Below are 19,199 nucleotides of genomic sequence, written 5' to 3'. Positions count from 1 at the left end.
TTTCACTATTTATCAATTGGGGAATGACTTGTATTCTTACAGATTTGACAAAATTCTTTATATATTTGAGATATGAGACCTTTTTCTGAGAAACCTAGAAATTTTTTCCCCAATTTTCTGCTTTCCTTCTGATCTTGGATCCTAATTGCCACCCCTGCTTTTTTTTTTTAAATCAGCTAAAGCATAATAAATTCTGCTCCAACCATCCATTTTAATTCTGTATATATTTCCCACTCTTAAATGTGTTTCTTATAAATAACATATTGTTGGATTCTGATTTTTAATCCATTCTGCTATCCCTTTCTGTTTTATGGGTGAGCTTTCCCATTCTCATTCAAAGTTATAATTACTATGTGTGAATTTCCCTCCATCTTATTTTTACTCACTGTTTTCCTTCTTAGTCTCTCTTTACCCTATCCGCATTACCTTGTTTTCTCCCCTTACTTTCCTATTCTTTATTTTACCCACCCTAAAATTCTCTCCCTTATCTTCCCCCCACCCTCCAAATTTTAATCTATATACCCCTCCAAAAGTACCTCCCTTATCTTCTCCCCCCACCCTTCTAGATCTTAATCTATACACCCTTCTAAAAGTTCCTTCCCTATCCCGTCCCCCAGTTTTTTCACCTCTCTACAAGTTCAGAAGGCTTTCATACCCCTCCAGATGTACACATTTCTTCCTCTTCAACCCAGATGAGAGTAAGGTTGCAATACTATCAAGCTCTCCAACCCTCACCTTGCTTCCTCTGTATTAGTTCTTCATTTCAGGTCTCATTTTTATGTGACAATTGCTCCTTTTTTACCTTTTCCTACCCAGTTTTGTTTTTTAGAATCACCCCATCATACACAACTCAGCCTTTCTTTCAAACCACCTTAGTAATGACAGCTTTAAGAATATCAATAACATTTTCACATATATATGTAAACAGTTTGATCTTAATGAGCACCTTATAATTAGTCTTTAATGTTTCCTTATATTTCACAAATGAGGAAAATGAGTCCCAGAGAAGAATTTGTCCAGGTTCCCCACGCAGTATCTGAGGCAAGATCTGAACTCATGTCTTCCTGACTCTAAGTCCAATGTTCTATTCACTATACCACCTTAAAAAGAAGAAAGCCCAGAAAGAGCCTAGGGGAATATCTATATTTAAAGGATGGGATATGGATGATGAACCAGCAAAGGAAACTGCAAAGGAGTGGCCAATCAAATAGGAAACAGTAGCGTCCCAAAAAATCAGAGAGGAAGACAGAAAGACAAAGAGAGGATGGTCAACGATGTTAACCATGGCAGGTAGGTTAAGAAAGCTGAGGACTGCAAAACCTCCATTTAAGGAAGGATCTCAGCTCAGACATCTTATTTCCCATCTGGATGCACTACTTTGAGACTTCTTGGACTAGTCCCCTGCTGATTTTTCTGCTTCTTTTTATGTTGTCTTGCCCTATTAGATTATAAGCTCCTTGGGCAGCTAGGTGGCACAGTGGATAGAGCACTAGCCCTGGATTCAAGAAGACCTGAGTTCGAATCTGGCCTCAGACACATGCTACTCACTAGCTGTGTGACCCCGGGCAAGTCACTTAATCCCAAATGCCTCGCCAAAAAAAAAAAAAGAAAGAAAGAAAAAAAAAGATGGATTTTATAAACTCACTATGGGCGAGAATTGTCTTTTTTTTTTTTAATCATTTGTATCCCCAGCACTTAGCACAATCCCTGACACAGAGTAGGTATGTGACAAATGGTGACTGACTGGCAGGACTGAGAAAAAGACCATCAGATTTGGCAGTTAAAACACTGTTGCTAACTTTGGGGGAAAAAAACAGTTTCAGTTGAGTGATGAGGTAGGAACTCAAAATGCAGAGCTGAGGAGTGAGAGGAAAAGGAAATGGAGGCAACTGTAGACAATTCACAGTACTCCCTTTACCTCACTCCACCCCACAACCTGCTAGTTCTAATCTTCTGTGGGCAAAGAAATCAAACTTGCTAGAAGTGCTAATTAAGTAAGAGAAGGTGGTCTCTGAACCAGGGCCTGGGGGTTTCTCCTACAAAACAAATAAAAGGCTTTATAGCAACTACTCAGCTTACTCAAAAGCCTTTTTTTACTTCTTTATTTACTGGATTATGAGATTTAGGCCTGCAAAGGATCTTCCACACCATCCAGGCCCAATCCCTTCACTTCATAGATGATAAAGGTGAAATCAGTGAGGTGAAATAACCCAGTTAGGCCCAAGATCTTACAAATAATACGCAGCAGAACCAGGACAGGTCCCCTGGATTTCTGCTGAATTTTGGTCCGTGTCTTAGCAGCAGCACCGCTCCTATTTGTGACTGGTATACGTGTAAATCAAAACTCATCAATACTGTAACAAGCTTCTTCCTATCTACCCATTCCACCAGGACATCACATCCTAGCCACAGGATGGCCATACTGCCCTCTGCTCTGCCATCCATCTCTCACCTCCAGAAGCAGAGAAGCTTCGGTCCTCCAGAAATCCTGCTCACACATTACCACTCCCACCCTGGGAAATGAATCCACTGAGCTTTGGATCTTACAATGGGGCAGAATTGCCCTGGCTTGATTGGAGAGTAAATTAAATCTCACTTCAATTTCAAATAAAGCTTAATTTCATGAGCACAACAAGGCCAAGCAGGGAGGGCACCTTGCCAATCCTGTCCCCTTCCCCTCCCACCCCCCGTCACACTCACTTTCTACTTCTTGCTCAGAAAACAATAAGAAGATAAAATTTGCCATTACTGCTAAAGAGGGCATGATAACCTACTGCCCTGTGGCTCCACTCTAAAACCCTTGTGATTCTAACTTGCAGGCTTCCAAACTGAGTTCTCTTCCCTCAGTCACATTCCACACTCCCTCATCCATGACCATGATGGCCCCAGTCCTCCCAGGTTACTAATTCAGCTCTCAACTTCTACGTTCCTATGGAACCTTTGTTCTATTTTTAACCAATATATCTCACACTCTTCCCATCGCCTAGCAATGACAGAAACCTAGTTTTCCTACAGATATCACAATCCTGGTTCCCTCTTCTGAAATAGGTGCATTTTCTCTCATATCCACCTGACAGGGTCACGAGGGGGAATGGGAATACTTCCAGGTCCACGTCCGTCTATCTGTATTGTTAGGATAAATTAGAGATAATTAACAGAGGGAAGGAATTCAGATTAAGGAGAGCTGAGAAAGGTTTCTTGTAGAAGGTAAGATTTTCAGCTGTGACTTAAAGGAAACCAGGGAAGCTAGAAGTGAAGAAGAAAATTCTAGACATAGGAGATAATCAGTGAAACTGTATAGACTTGGAAGATGGGAATATCTTGTTTGAGGAACAGTAAGGACAGTGTTACTGGATCTCAGAGTACATAGTGGTGAATGTCAGGCAGGGTGCTAGGTATTAGAAGACTAGAAAAGGTAGGAGAGGGGCAAGTTATGAAGGAGTTAGGAATTATGGTGGAGAAGACCGATCTAGGTACTGAGCTTCTTGAGAAAGGAGGGAGAATGACCTAGGTGCTGGTAGATAATAACCCTAAGAATCCAGATAAAGGAACCTGGGCTGATAGTAATCCCTTTCCTCCTCTTGACCCTGTTGGGAGAGTATGAGAGAAAGTATACCTATTTCAGAAGAGGGAACCAGAATTGTGATATCTCTACACACATTGATGGCCAAACCCTTGACCTCATCATCACCCACAGATGTTCTACCTCCACAAGCCAAAACTCTGAAATCTCTCCATCTAATCAATTTCCTGTTCTTCCAACTCTCACACCACCAAAATCTTGACTTTTTAGTAACCAGTTATTCATATTTTCCTTGACCCTTGACTCCCTTGACCCATTATCCCATCATTGCTCATGCCTGTCCAAACCCAGTCTTACACTATTCCTACCACCCACCTTCTCTTGAAATGTTGCTAAATCCTTCTAGGCAGTCACCACCATTTTGATTTAGGGCCACTATAGAAATTAAGCTGTGCCCTCACTGCTACATGCGAATCCACTGATACTTCAATGATGGCACACCCCAAGGCACTCCCTATAGTGGCTATTCCAAATCTTCTCTTCTCAACTTACCTATATTACCCACCTCCAAAGACCTCACCTCATACTTTACTAAAATAAGCTAAGGCCATAAATCCTGAGCTCACTCTCGTCCCCAATTCCATACTTCAAATCACCTCAGTTTCATTCCCCAGTCCTTTCTATCTTTAATCCAATCTCAGAGGATGAAATAAATGGTCCTTCCCCTCAACAATACCAACCCTCTTAATGGTGCTCTTGCTCCCTTCCCCACTCATCCCCTTTAGCAAACTGCCCTCCTTCAACCACCCTTTCTCTCTCCCCAATTTTCTACCTCCTTTTATCCACTGGTTCCTTCCCTGCTACTTTCAAACATGCCCAGATCTCCTTCATCTTTAAAGAACCTTCACTTGATCCTAGCATTTCATCTACCTATCATCTTCTATCTTACCTGCCTTTCACAGCCAAACTTCTAGAAAATGTCCTCTCTACTCCTTGCCTCCACTTTCCCACCTCCCACTCACTTTTCAACCCCTTGCAATATGGCTTCTATGTCCACAACTTGATGTTTCCCAAGATCACCTATGATCTCTTTATTACTTAAAAAAAAAAAAGAGGGAGGGTGCTTTTAGTTTTCATCATCCTATAACATTTAATACTATTAATCAGCCTTCCCCTTTGGGATTCTCTCTTCTCTCTAGATTTTCATGAAACTGTAGTGTCGTAGCTCTCTTTCACCCTGTCTGGTCCTTCAAGGTCTCCTCTGCAGGATCATAATCCATCTCCCATCCTTATATATGTGCCCCAGAGCTCTCTTTTGGACCCTCCTCTTTCTATATACTCTCTCGGTGATCTTACCCGTTCCTGTGGATTTAACTATTATCCCTGTACAGACGGCTCCCAGAACTAGCCCTCATCTCCCTTATAAACTCCAGATCCCCATCTACAACTGCTTGCGAGACATATCTACCCAAATATTCCACAGGTATCTCAAACTTAATATTTCTAAAATAGAACTCATCTTTCCTACCGCTCCTCTTAACTTCCATCAAGGACAACACCATGCTTCAGTCACCCAGATTCATAACCTATGAGTCTTCCTTGAATCTTCAATCTCATTCGCCCTCCATACCCAATCAGTTCCCAGGTTTTGTCAATTACATCTCTTCAACAACTCTTGTACCATACCCTTCTCTGTACTCATACAACACCCACCCTATTTTAGACTCTCACCACTTTTCACCTAAACTATAATGGCTTAATTAGTCTCCCTGTATCCAGTAATACTCCTGTGCAATCCATCTTACACATCACTGCCAAACTGATATATCCCTAAAGCAAATACTGACTATGCCACTCTCCTAATCATTTCAGTGGCTCCCTATTGACTTTAAGATAAAATATAAACTCCTCTGTCTGGCATTTAAAGTCCATTACAATAAGGTTCCAAGTTATCTTTTCAGATTAATTGCACATTGTTCCCTTCACAAACACATTTTCTCCAACCAAACTGATCTCACTGTTCCCCATACATTACATTCCATGTCTTGCCTATATGTCTTTGCATGGGCCTCTCCTCAATTCCTAAAATATTTTCTCTCCTCATTTCTGCCTCTTGGGGCCGCTGGCTTTCTTCCAGCCACTACCCAAGTCCTATGTCCTTTAGGAAGCCGTGGAACATCCCCCCCATTCTTAGTGCTACCTCTAAAAATGACTATTATTTTGTATATACCTTGTATTTACTTCTCTGTGATCTTGTCTCACCCCCATTACATTAGAATGTAAGCTACTTTAGCACAGGAAAGAGACTAACTTTTGTATGTGTATCCCCCAAACCTAGCATAGCACCTGGTACACAGTAGGCACTTGATAAATATTTGCAGATGCCTGTTGTTGAGTTTCAGATGCCTGACATTAATAGAAGTCTGATTTGGGGATTGGATGGAAGGAAGGTGAAGTAGGTATTCTAGTACAATGCCAAGTTACATACCAATTCACAAACACCAAATTCAATCAAGCAACATCCAATAAGGATGTTTTCCACATGCAATTACTTTCTTGTCCTTTTTTTAATGGAATTTTACTCCCTTATCTTGCTCAACACTTTTTTAAAAAATTATGATACCCTATACCTGCCTTTTAAACGAATTCCAAAGTATTTTTTATAGCTTGTTCTTCTTTATCATTCTACTGCTCACTAATTGGGCAATGGTTTATTATTAAGCTGCTCAGCTCAAGGATTATGACAATATCTCTAAGTGATTCTAAGCAATGACCTGCAAAGACTCAGGTCAGGTGGAATGCTGCAATAAACAGTGTGACACAGCGTAAAGAAACTAACAATTCTGCAAAAGTTCTCTTTAGTTATGTTGGTACAGGCACACTAACAACATGATAGAAAGAGCACAGGAGTACACTATGTTTTTAATGCATTAACTCATGATGAAAGGAACTTCACATTTCCAATATATGTATAAATGACTGCTTAATTTTGGCATATCATTATAAAAAAACCAGTATTTCACATAAAACTTTGGCCAGGGGACCAAGGGGTAACATTTTTTACTAAAATACCACCTAAATTAATCTCCTTGAAATAAATTTAAGCTTAAGAATAGCCACCGTATCACTGCTGTACTCTGAAATATGGCCCATAAGACGCTGTCCATCTTTAAGAAGCAAAAATATTACACATCAAAAGAGGAAAAAAGTCAGAGTGAAAAAGTAAAGCAAATTACAATGTAGAATGTTTAAAAAAACAGCAATTACAAGCATTCAATACATTAAAAACAACAGAGTACTGTATGCACAGCATATCTGCAACAATGTCTGATATTTTTATTTTTATTTATGATATCTCATAATATATGGTAGAATTATGTTTTTGTTCAAGAACTTAACAAAATAACAGGTAAAAAACATGGCTCACCAGACTAAGTCCCAGCAGATGTCACGGTACAGTTTCCAGTGAGTCCCAAGGGAACACAGGCATACTAATTTTCTTGCTATTCTCCGGATCCTAAACGTGAAATATAAAAATAAACCTTTAATTTAAACCTCTCCAAAAAATTCTAAGTTACAATTTGCAAAGCAATACATAATTTGTAAGTTCAAAACAAAATAACAAGACCATAACATATCAACAGAGGGTACAAATTATAGAGGATTTAGCATTCAATTCATTCAATTACAATAGTTTTGAATTTGTTGAACTAAAGGAAAACACAAAAGTTTTAAACTGCTAGTTGTTCTTTTTCCTGTGCTCTAGTAAAAAAAAAAATCCCTGCGGAGATTCATAAAAGCTGACTAGTCTAAACAAAAGGATGAGAGTTCAAATCTAGAGATTAAATGCTGGCTCTAATATCCTGATCCTTCTGGGGATTCATACAATTATCTTTTCTGTGTCTCTCCCTCTTACCAGTAAAATGTAGGCAATTATAATCCCCTATAGGAGATTATTGTCAGAAATAAACAATGATTGTCAAACACTTGGGAAATAAGAAGAAAAGTTGTAATTTTTTAAAACAATAAGAGCACTAGCTAAATTTTCCACCCTCTCTCCTCTCTCTCTCTCTCTCTCTCTCTCTCTCTATATATATATATATATATATATATATGAACACACACACACACACACACACACATATATATATATAATACACACACACATATATACATACACATATGTATGTGTATATATAGATGGGTAAGTAAGTAGGTATCTCCTCCTGAACAGTTTAAGACACACCAAAACTCCTCAAAGTATTTTTCTACCCATAAATCATTTTGTTATTATTGTGTTATTAAGCAACAATGAAAAGGAAAAAAAAAGCAAGTTATAATTTGGACTTGGATATGATAGGGTTGGGGAAAGAGAGGAACCAAGAATGACTCTAAGTTTATGACCCAGTGAGGCTGAGAAGACATTGGTACACTTAATGAAAACTGGAAAGCATGGAGGATGGGTTTATGGGAAAAGATGAGTTGTTTGGACATACTGAGCTTGAGGTGTTTGTGGGGCATTCTAGAGGAAATTTAATTTTAACACAATCACATACACTCTCTATTTATTCATCCCTAATCTCCAGTCTCAAATCTCCAACTGCCTATTTTACATCTCAAACTGGATGTCCTGTAGACATCTCAAACTCAAGTCCAAAACAGAACTCATTATCTCTCTCCCACACACACACATACATACATACATACACACCCTCCCCTCTTCCTTAACTTTCTAATTACTACTGAGAGAGACCACAATCTTCACAGTCATTCAGGTTCAAAACCTAGGTGTCATCCTTGACTCCACACCTGCACTATACTTTACCAAGTCCTGTTAATTCTATAAGGGCAGCTAGGTGTCACAATGCATAGAGCACAAGGCTTGGAATCATCTTCCTGAGGTCAAATCTAGCCTCCGACACTTACTAGCTGGGTAACCATGGGTAAATCACATAACCCTGTCTGCCTCAGTTCCTCAACTGTAAAATGAGCTGCAGAAGGAAATGGCAAACCACTCTAGCATCTTTGCCAAGAACACCCCAAACGTCACAAGGAGTCAGACGCAACTGAAAATGACTCAACAAAACAAAACAAAACAAATTTGATTCTATCTTCACAACACTGCTCACATCTGTCCCCTTCTCTCCACTCACACAGCCACCACCCTGCACCAGGCCCTCATTACCTCATACCTAGACTGCAGCAGAAGTCGGCTGATTGATTTCCCTGCCTGAAGTCTCTCCTCCACTCAGCTGCCAAAATGAACTTTCTAAAGCACAGGCAGGTCTGACCATATCACCCCCTGTTCAATAAACTCCAGCGTTCCCCTTTAGTGCCAAGATCAAATATAAAACCCTGTTAGGTTTTTTTAACCCCACTTCCCCCTTCATAACATAATTCCTTCTGAATTTTCTAGTCGTTCTACACTTGAATTCCTTCCATTTGCTCTACCATCCAGGGATACTGATCTTGTGCTTCACAGAACCTCCATCTTGTCAACTCAGAACCTGTCTCCATGCCTGGAATGTTCTCCCCACCCTGGCTCTGCCTCCTTCAACACACAGTTCAAATCTCCCTTTCTTCAAGAGGCCTTTTCAATCCCCCTTCTCCCCTTTCTAGTGCCTTCCCTCTGAGATGACCTCCCAACTCATTTGTACATATCTTCTATTTACATAGCTGTCTGCTTGTGGTCTCTTCCATTAAAATGAGAGTTCCTTAAGGGCAGGGACTATATTTTTGCCTTTCTTGGTAACATCTGCACTTAACACAGTGTCTCCCACATAGTAAGCACTCATATTCTTGTTGACTTCACTTGACTTTAGCAACAATCAGTGATACCTAGGCCCTTCATATCAGAAGACAACTTCTTACATAAGGTTTACAAACAAAAAACAATACAGGAAAGTAGAAAAAAAAAAGGTGAGAGTATCAGATCATCTTACTTGTTTCCTGAGGAACTTGTATGTGGGCCTAGAAGCAACAGTTAGAACCAAATAATGAAACAAATGACTGATGAAGATTGGAAAAGGAATATGACAAGACTATATATTGTCACCTTATTTATTTAACTTACATGCAGAGTACATTACACAAAATGCCAAAGCTAGAATTAAGGTTGCTGGGAAAAATATCAACAATCTCAGATACACAGAGGAACCACTCTGATGGCAGAAAGTGAAGAGGAATTAAGAAGTCTCTTGATGAGGTGAAAGAGGAGAGTAGAAAAGCTGACTTGAAGCTTACCATCAAAAAAACTAAGATCCTGGCAACTGGTCACATCACTTCCTGGCAAATAGAGGGAGAAGAAATGGAAGCAGTGTCAGATTTTATATTCTTGGGCTCAAAGATTACTGCAGATAGCAACTGCAAGCCATGACATTTAAAAACACTTGCTCCTTGGAAGGAAAGCTAGCAAATCTGGCAGCATACTAAAAAGCAGAGGTATCACCTTGCTGACAAAGGTCCACACAGTCAAAGCTATGGTTTTTCCAATGGCTGTGAGAGTTGGACTATAAGGAAAGGTGACTGCTGCAGAATCAAGGCTTTGGAATTATGGTGCTAGAGAATGCTTTGATAGTCCGTTGGACAGCAAGGAGATCACATCAACGATTTAAAAAAAGTTTTTAAAAGAGAGAAAGAGCATTCTATCTGGTTGGGAGAAAAGAGGGGTCATTGAAGGTTTTGTGGAGGAGGTGACATTTAAGTAGATCCCGAAGGATGAGCTGGGCTTCATTCGATAGGTGGAGATGGCAGCCAAGAGCAAAGCCACAGGGGCAGAAAAGGGCAAGGTATGCTTGAGGAGTGGCATTTTTTCTGCAGTATTTTCATAGAGTAATGTCTTTTACTCGCTTATGTTTCCTCATATGTAAAGAGAAAGGGATTGCACCAGCAGGCCTCTGAATTTCTTTCTAGCTCCAGACTTATGGCCTTTTGAGATCAGAAAATTATCTTTGCCTCCTGATTTCCTTCCAATCTTCCCTCTTCAAGAGGCTTTTTCCAATCTCCCCCCTCCCATTTGTAAAGCCCTCCCTCTGAGATGACCTCCCAAATAAATGGTACAGGGTAAGGAGGGCTTTTAATGCCAGGCCCTTCATACATTAGGGCCAACATACCTCTCCAACCTCAGCTCACTCTGTCTCCCCTCCTGTACTTTATGGATCACCCAGACATACTTGGACGGTTCTCTGTGGCCACAATTTTCAACCACTAAAATCCTTTGCAACCTTGAATGCCAGCTCTTCCTTGTAGTTGCCACTGAGCTAATTCCCTACCCAACCAGCAGTGAGGTTGGCTTCTTCAGAACCTTCACAGTATTTGTACCTCTCCTGAAATTCTAATTAGTACTTCAGTAATTTGTGAAAATATTATCTTCTCTAGTAGATTTAATAAGTTCCTTGAGGGCAAGAATAAGGTCTTGCTCATCCTGCTTATCCTTTACATCTAATATAGTGGCTTATACATAAAAGTTGCATAATAAATACTGAATTACTTTCTTAATCTTATTATAACAGAAACTGATCTGTATTGAATCACAAAAATTCATTAATGGAGAGCTCATAAGCCCATTGGATAAACAGATAGATAAATACGCACACATATATACACACACATATACACATCTATACATATATACCCATATACACACACACACACATATACATACACAAGTATGCCTTGTTTTGTGCAGCAGTCGATTTTTTGAAAATTTTTAATTTTTTTCTTTTAGGTGTTGATGTGGACAGAATACTAGACATAAGTCAAGAAGATCTGAATTCAAACCTGGCCTCAGATACTTACTTGCTATAGGGGTAAATCACTTAACCCCTGCCTGTCTCAGTTTCTTCATCTGTAAAATAAAGATAATAATAGCACCTAGTTCAAAAGGTTGTTGTAAGGATCAAATGGGATAATATTTGTAAAGCACTTTGCAAACCTTAAAACACTATGTAAATGCTAGCTATTATTAGCATTCTATAAGGGTATTTACCTATATAATATTTAAGGTTCCTTCTAGCTCTTAAAAAAGGCCTATTATTCAGAATCTTTTTATAAAATGAATAATTCTGAAATGGTCAAAATGAAAAACCATTTGTTAAGAATTGCTATATCCCAGGAACTGTGCTAAGTACCTGAGATCAAATACAAAAAGCAAAACTTTATTCCCTGCCCCCCAAAAGTTTACATTCTAGTAGGGGGAGACAACATACAGTAGCACTGTGGTATAATAAACCACTAGTGACATTTTCTAGTATTTAAATTTAAGTAAAAAATCATAAAATTTAATGACTTTTAGCTGAACTTAGATTCCCAAATATCATTGGGCACAACCGTTACATCACCGTATTAAATCAACCAATAACAAACAATATTATTAATGGGTCTCATACTACCTTAGCATATACTTTGCATATTTCTGTAGATTACAAACTCCTAGAAGGAAGGGATCATGTCATAAATATGTTTTTGCATTGCCTAGCACATTGCCCCAACCTGTAACACAAATCAAAGACTAAAGTTGGAAAAAGAAAAACCAGGAAACACTAACCACTATAATGCTCTAGATTGAAGTTTCATGTAGTCCTTAGCTCAGTTCCCTGGTTTCAGCCTTACAAGTATTATCTTTTTTTTTTTTTTGGCTTTTTAGGCAATTGGGGTTAAGTGACTTGCCTAGGGTCACACAGCTTGTTAAGTGTCAAATGTTTGGTCTGAGGTCATATTTGAACTCAGGTCCTCCTGACTTCAGGGCCGGTGCTCTATCCACTGCACCACCTAGCTGCCCCTTTCTTATAAGTATTAGCTATAAGTATCATCTATAACTTGTGTGCTTCCAGGATTAGAATTTTAAATAAAGTGATTCCAAAATATATTACAAAGTTGTGTCTTTTATGACAAAACTTACTCATTTTGAACTCTCAGAGGCTTTCTTTATCAGCTTTTTCAAGAACAGTACTCAAAACAGTTATGAAGAATATTATAAAATATTTAAATTTCAACTCATATCTTGACCTTTTATTATAATTTGAGGAAGGGAAGAAGACAAATCAGAAAGGGCCCTATTAACTAAGGACAGATGGGCAACAGAGGGAATGGTCAGTAATTTCATGGCAAATAAACCATAATAACTGATTCTACCTATCACTTCCTCACCCAGCTAAAAATAGAACACAGAATCAAAGAGAACACAACAAGGTGAAACCAAGGGAGAACGCTACACTTTGTCACCATTTTATTCGTTTATGATATGACTCATTATTTTGTGTAACTGAATGCTGAGTAATATGTCATTACACAGCTATTTTAAAAAGATCACATTTAAGATCACATATCACATTACTGAAAATACCACGGGAAAGTACAAGGATGAACATTCTCCAAAAGTGACTTTCTAAAAGTAGGTAAAACTAAGTAGGTAAAGGCATGCCATAAAGTCACAGAAATTCTTCATCTTTGATCAGAGGTGGTACAGTAGATAGAGGAGTCAGAAAAGTCAGAGTTGAAATCCAGGCTCATATACTAACTAGCTGTGTGACCCTGGGCAAGTCCCTTAACCTATGTCTGCCTCAGGATCTAAACTATAAAATGGTGATGATAATAACAGCACCTGTGTGGATCAAATGAGACAATATTTTTAAAGCACCTGACACAGGGTAGATACTTTATAAATACTGGCTTCCTTCCTTCACTTTAATAACTACTGAAAGTGAATCTGTGATATAAAAGCACCACTGACAGGAACATCTGACAGCATCAAAAAGGGGAGAAAATTTCATGATCACAAGATCACAGACAGAACTGAAAGGGAACTCAGAGGTCATCTAGTTCAACCTTCTCATTTTACAGGTCAATAAACTGAGGCCCAATGAGACTACATGACTTGACCAAGGTAATACATGTAGTAAGTAGAAAGGTCATAATTGGAACCCAGGCCCTTGACTCTACATCCAACATCCTTTCTTTCCACTAATTCATATTTCAAATGCTCTTGAGCGATAAGGCTTTTCTAGTCACTACTTTTAACTTAGAAATTAATAACTAGGACCTCATCGTAGATACACAGACAACACTAGGGGGAGGGGGAGGACACAGCACCTTGGGCAAAAGGCAAAATGCGGCAAAAATTTTTTTTTTAAAAAAAAGAAAGAAAAGAAAAGGCATAGCTAGAGAGGCAGATAAGATTTAATGCCCAGAACTACAAGAAATCATGCATAAACCATGTGGAAGCAGACATAAAACACTGTGACATTATCCTGGAAACTGCTAAGAATGGAAAAGTCTAAAGATGGTAAAAAGCAACCAGACTCCTGAAAAAGGAATTCATCAACAACAGCACAGAAGGCAAAGGGGGTGGAACTGAAAAGGCAAACAAGGCCCATTAGGAAACACGGGGGAAATCTGCAAAGACACAGACCTGAAACCAGCCAAGGTATTAAACTCCCTAAGAAGATGCTGCAGATGCTACACTGAACACAGGCTGCACATACACAGGTGAAGCAGTAAAAGATACCAAAGAAGACAAAAAGGACATCCATCTCCCCAAGATCAAAGGATTAAAATTACCTACTTGCCAAGGGCTTCCTAAGACCCAGGAGCTCTTACCCAGGGTGTTAAATTATATTTTAAGACAGAGAAGTTCAGAACCTCCCCCCTCCAAAAAAAAAAAAAAGATTTCAGTGCCCATCCATTTAAAAATACAAAGAGGAGAAAAAGAAGTAAAAAGAATTCCACTAAGAAATCAATAGGGATACATTAACAGAAAAGAGTATTCAAAATAGGCAAGTACCCAACTCAGCACACATGCCCTCAAAAGGGTAAGCTAATGAATTCATTTACTATTTAAGGATTTATGAAGAGACAGTTTTTAAGTACAGTAACTGTGAGGCAACGACATAAATTATAATTCAAGGTCCAAAAACAATCTTTAGTTCTTTTCATGAAAATTGATATTAGTATTGGTGAAGACTCAAAAGGGCTGTGAGGATTAATCAATATTTTTTTAAAAACCCTTAAATGTTAATTTTAAAGTTTTAAGTATAAGTGTTCTAAGATAGTTTTAAAAGACTTCTAAGATTATTTCAAACTAATGAAAAATTTTAACTTGGAAAACAAGTGAAAAGGGGATCAAAATATCACCAACTGAGGCAATAATGCTAACAAAAACATTTGACTGATTTTTTAAAAACCCACTACACGTTAAAGAAAAAATGTGTGTTCATATACATGGTTGTTACTTTCAAACCACTCTGCTCTATCAAATACAGCATTTTCCTAAGCCCTAACCTTTTAAACTCTAAAGGTAAACTTCTAGTTTAATTAGAATAAAACTTTTCTGAAAATAATTTTGTACTTCCTAAAAAAAATTAGTTTCAAAACTACTACTGGACAATCCAAATTTGATGAAGACAAAATTTATTATTCTAATACTAGTTATTTGAATTTATACTATTAGAAAAAGAGCACTTTTAGTAATTTTAAGGAGCCTGGCATTCAATCATTCTGATACTTTGAACAAATAATACTTTGACATCAAACTAAGGAAGTTATTTGAAATATCAAACTCCTTAAAATTATCTAAAGTGCAGCATTGTTTCATTCATTATCTTTCAATACTTCTAAAACTACAAACCAGGTTACCAATGTTGCCTTTAGTATTGATGAAATCATCCTTGTTTTAGAACTGCTGCAAACATGACTGACAATAACTGGAAATACAGGATTGTCTGAAGTTTTTTTTTTGTTTTTTTTTTGTAACATACAAATCTGTTCTGAAGGACAACCAAAATGTTATACTGATTATCAAACAAAAAGTGCAGAATTGGCTACACTCTAAAAAGACCTGTTCAAGATTTTCCTCATTGGTATTTTGTTGTTGTTTTAGTTTACAGGATATAAATCAGAGAGGGAAAAAAAACACTTCAAATTGTATATCTAAATAAAACAACTTAATTGCTGTAGCCACACTAAATTCTGGGTCTTAAAATGAAAAATAAGTCACGAACCAGCATGCATAAAAATACTAAATAAAAATGTACTGACTTTCATTTAAAACAACAAATAACCTAAATATTCTTAGCCTTGGGTTTTTATCCCTGAACAATCTGTTCTGCCATTCTAATCTCAACAAATCAAAACCACCTCAGTTCCCATTTAATTTTGTTCTTCCTTCAACTGATATTTTACTAACATGTACAGTTTCATAAAAAACTGAGAAACCTGAAATATGCTACACTCAGTCTAGTTGCATAACCACAACCCCAAAATTAATCCAGAGTCATAAGATTTTGAGGGGTTTTGCTAACTATACTTAAATCTGTAAAAACAATGGGAATAAACTTCTGGAAGAGGAAGTGTCCTCTCTGAGCTTTCCATCTCTGAGCCTTATAAGCAAATTTAAACAACAACAACAGATCAGCAACAAACCCCACAGCATATGGTAGCTCGGAAGGGGAGGGGGGGTGGGGGGGTGGAGAGAAGAATGTAAAACTTAGGCGTGCTGCAGTGCCACGAATGCTTTGCAGACTGTCCTTTCAGCTAAGGTAAAACAGCTTCAATGGGTGCTGTTATAAATGCCATCTCTGGGATTCTTCCTTCTCCCTCTCAAATGACTTAAAAGTTACCAGCCCCTGTCCTTCCTTACTTATGTACCTTTAACCACCCCTCACATGGGCACATGGAAAAAGAAGGGAGAAAAAAAGCACTGAATCGTTGAGGCTGAAATAGATTAACTGGGGCTGCGTGCAAGCCAGGGTGGGAAAGGAAGAGAAAGGTCCTTGAGAATGCTGGGCTAAGGAGAGGACGGGAGAGCATCAGAAGAAGGATTCCCTCACCAACCTGCTACTCCTGTCTCTCTGTCTTTCTCTCCATCCTGGCGGTGATATTTAGGTTCTACCACCAGCGAGAGTTTGGCAGCCTCAACAATGGGGGCAGCAGCATCCGCGGTCCACGTCCCCTTAGCCTCCCACTTCCTCTTGCAAGCCCCTTCTCACCTTCCAAGGTAACCCGAAATCCAGGAGGGGCAGGGATGGATGCCAGCGCCACCAGCCTCGCTCCGGCACTTTCACTTCTGGCCCGCGCGCGCTAACACCCACAATTACCCCCCGAGGCAGCAGAGCCTAAGGAAGCAGGTCACGGCCCATCCCGCCCTCCGCCCCGTGCCCAGGCAGAGCAAGAGGGCAGGGCAGCGGGAACTCCTTCCCAATTACACCCAGATTTGCCGTGGGAGGAAGACGGCGAGGAGAGGGAAGCTGGAGAGGGGAGGGGCAGGGCACCATAAGGACAAGGAGACACCCACGCACAAGTCACTATCTGTCACCCTCCCCCGCCCCCAAGACTCTCCGGGGCAGGGACCAAGTGCAACACGGGTGTAGCTGGGAAACGAAGCAGGAGGCAGAGCGGTCCCCCGGAAATACACCCTGCACACCCGGACACACCGGCGTGTGTGCGTGACCGTAAAAAGTGTGGATGCATGCATTTGCACGGCCCATAGGCGTACACAAACACAAACGCATAGATCTCAAAAGATAGAGAGCCCAGGGTTGGTAGGATTCAAAAACACCATTCCACACTCCCAGGGAACACACCCGGTCGTGGACACACACACACACACACACACACACACACACACACACACACACATCCAGCCCCACCCCAGGGCCGCTGACACACCGTAATCCTCCTCTTACGTAGTGCCCCCTACCACCATCCCTGCAGGACTAGGTCCCCATACCTCCGCGCGCCCTCCCCGGGGCTGGCACAGGCCCCTTGGCCCCACCTCCAGACACTCGCGCGCGCCCTCGCCAAAGCCGGTTCGAAGCCTCCCCGCAGGAGCGGGCCGGTAGCGGCCCGGGATCCCTCCAAGCTGCAGCGAGCAGTCCCTGGGAGGCTGGGCCCGGGCCGGCCTCCGCCCAGGAGCTGAGGTCTGCGCTCGCGGGAGGGAATGCGTTGGAGTCGCGGGGGCGCGTAAGACACCCACACCTAAGCGTACCGCCTTCTCTGCAGTACAAAAGGCAACTCCAAGCGCCGTGGTCCTGTGCCACCTACCTGGGTCCTGGAGCCGCAGCGCCAGCAGCGCCCTCCTGGGTAGGGCAGGGCCTGGCCGGGGAAGCAGGGAGACCGGCGCCCCGAGATCCGAGCAGCGTGGCGGAGAACCGCCCCCCCCCCCAGGAGCGGAGCCAAGCGGCAGCAGGAGCGGTGGTAGCGGCAGCAGTCCCGGGCTTGTCTCCGCCTCCTCCTCTGGCTGCGGAGGCGCTGCCAGTCAGCGTCCCGGGCTCCGCCTTCTCGGGCCCAAAACAGAAGCGGGGTGGGGCCACCTCGGAGGGAAAGAGCGGGAGCCCAAGGAAGGGTGGAGCGGGGAGGAAGGGTGGCACCCCCTGCCTAGTCCCAAACTGCAACTCCAGCTGCAGCATCCTCTGGCTGGCTGCCTCAAAGATAAACACGTCCAGTGCTTGTATCTCACCTTCCAGTTTTGCTCATTGTCAAGAATTTCAAGTTGAAAGGGATCTTAGGGGATCATCGGGTCCCAAACCCTCCTTCTACAGACAACACGAGGAAACTGAGCTCAGAATGAAGTGATTTGCCCAAGGTCATGTCATCAAGTCTACAAGCACTTATTATGCGCCTACTATGTGCCAAGCTTTGTGCTAAACTCCAGGAATGTGGAGAAAGGCAAAAGATAAACCCTGCTCTCTAAAAGCTCACTGTCTGATGGGAGAGACAACATGCAAAAAGCTATGTACAAACAACGTACAGACAGGAAAAATCAAGAGATCAGCAAGGAAGAGAAAATACTAGCATTAAGGGAGATAGAGAAAGATGTCATGTAGGTGAGATTTTAGCTGGGACTTGAAGGAACCTAGGAAAGCGAGGAGGGAGAGAATTCCGAGAATGGGGGGCAGGCCAGTAACTTCTACATTGGAATGTGCCTCCTTGAGGACAGGGACCAAGAAACCCATGGAGGAAGAAAAAAATAATAATGTGCCTTTCTATTGGCAGTGGTGAAATGACAGGATGGCAAAAAGTGCTAAGAAACAGAATTTTTGTTACAGAGAAACATTAACCACTATATAAACCTTTTCCATCGATCAATTTGTGTATGAATATGTCCCTTTCAAGAAATCACTATTTGACAAAAATTGCTGTGAAAACTGGAAAGCTCTTTGGCAGAAACTAGGTATAGACCAACATCTCATAGCATATACTGAGGTAAGGTCAAAATGGGTTCATGATTTAGACATAAAGAGTGATATCATAAGCATGGAATGCTTTACCTGACAGATCTATGGATAAGAGAATTTATGACCAACCAAGAGATAGAAAGCATAGTTGTTGTTCGGTTGTGTCCAACTCTTTATGACTCCATTTAGGATTTTCTTGGCAAAGATACTGGAGTGGTTTGCCATTTCCTTCTCCAGTTCATTTTACAGATAAGGAAACTGAGGCAAACAGGAGTAAGTGACTTGCCCAGGGTCACAAAGCTAATAAGTGTCTGAGGCCAGATTTAAACCTAGAAAAATGAGTCTTCCTAACCGCAGGCCCCACATTCTATCCACCTACCTGCCCTGGGAGCACTTTGAGATGTAAAATGGATAATTATGATTACATTAAATTTAAAAGGTTTTGCACAAACAAAACCAATGCAGCCAAGTTAGAAGGAAATTAATAAGCTTGGGAAGAGATTTTA

The 19,199-nt window shown here is 40.7% G+C and overlaps 1 protein-coding gene across 3 annotated transcripts in view; it reads right to left on the bottom strand.

Annotated features, from left to right (window-relative positions):
- The window catches only part of MACIR (macrophage immunometabolism regulator), a 43,396-nt gene extending 25,636 nt beyond the window's left edge, over window positions 1-17,760 (bottom strand). The window contains exons 1-2 of one of the 3 annotated variants that reach the window (XM_020974002.2): window positions 17,561-17,760; window positions 6,951-7,040 (exon numbers count right to left, since the gene is read on the bottom strand). The gene's annotated coding sequence lies outside the window, so the exon portion shown is untranslated. Of the gene's footprint in view, window positions 1-6,950; window positions 7,041-16,506; window positions 17,014-17,246; window positions 17,443-17,560 lie in introns of those variants that run through there. The other 2 variants (XM_020974004.2, XM_020974003.2) reach the window with 2 other exon arrangements.
- Between the last annotated feature and the right edge of the window lie 1,439 nt (window positions 17,761-19,199).

This window comes from Phascolarctos cinereus, unplaced genomic scaffold, assembly GCF_003287225.1.
Source record: "Phascolarctos cinereus isolate Bilbo 61053 unplaced genomic scaffold, phaCin_HiC Scaffold_4;HRSCAF=312, whole genome shotgun sequence".
In the NCBI taxonomy this organism is placed as follows: Eukaryota; Metazoa; Chordata; class Mammalia; order Diprotodontia; family Phascolarctidae; genus Phascolarctos; species Phascolarctos cinereus.
The sequence above is the reverse complement of the archived record's forward strand: the minus strand, read 5'-3'. Positions and strand labels throughout refer to the sequence as shown.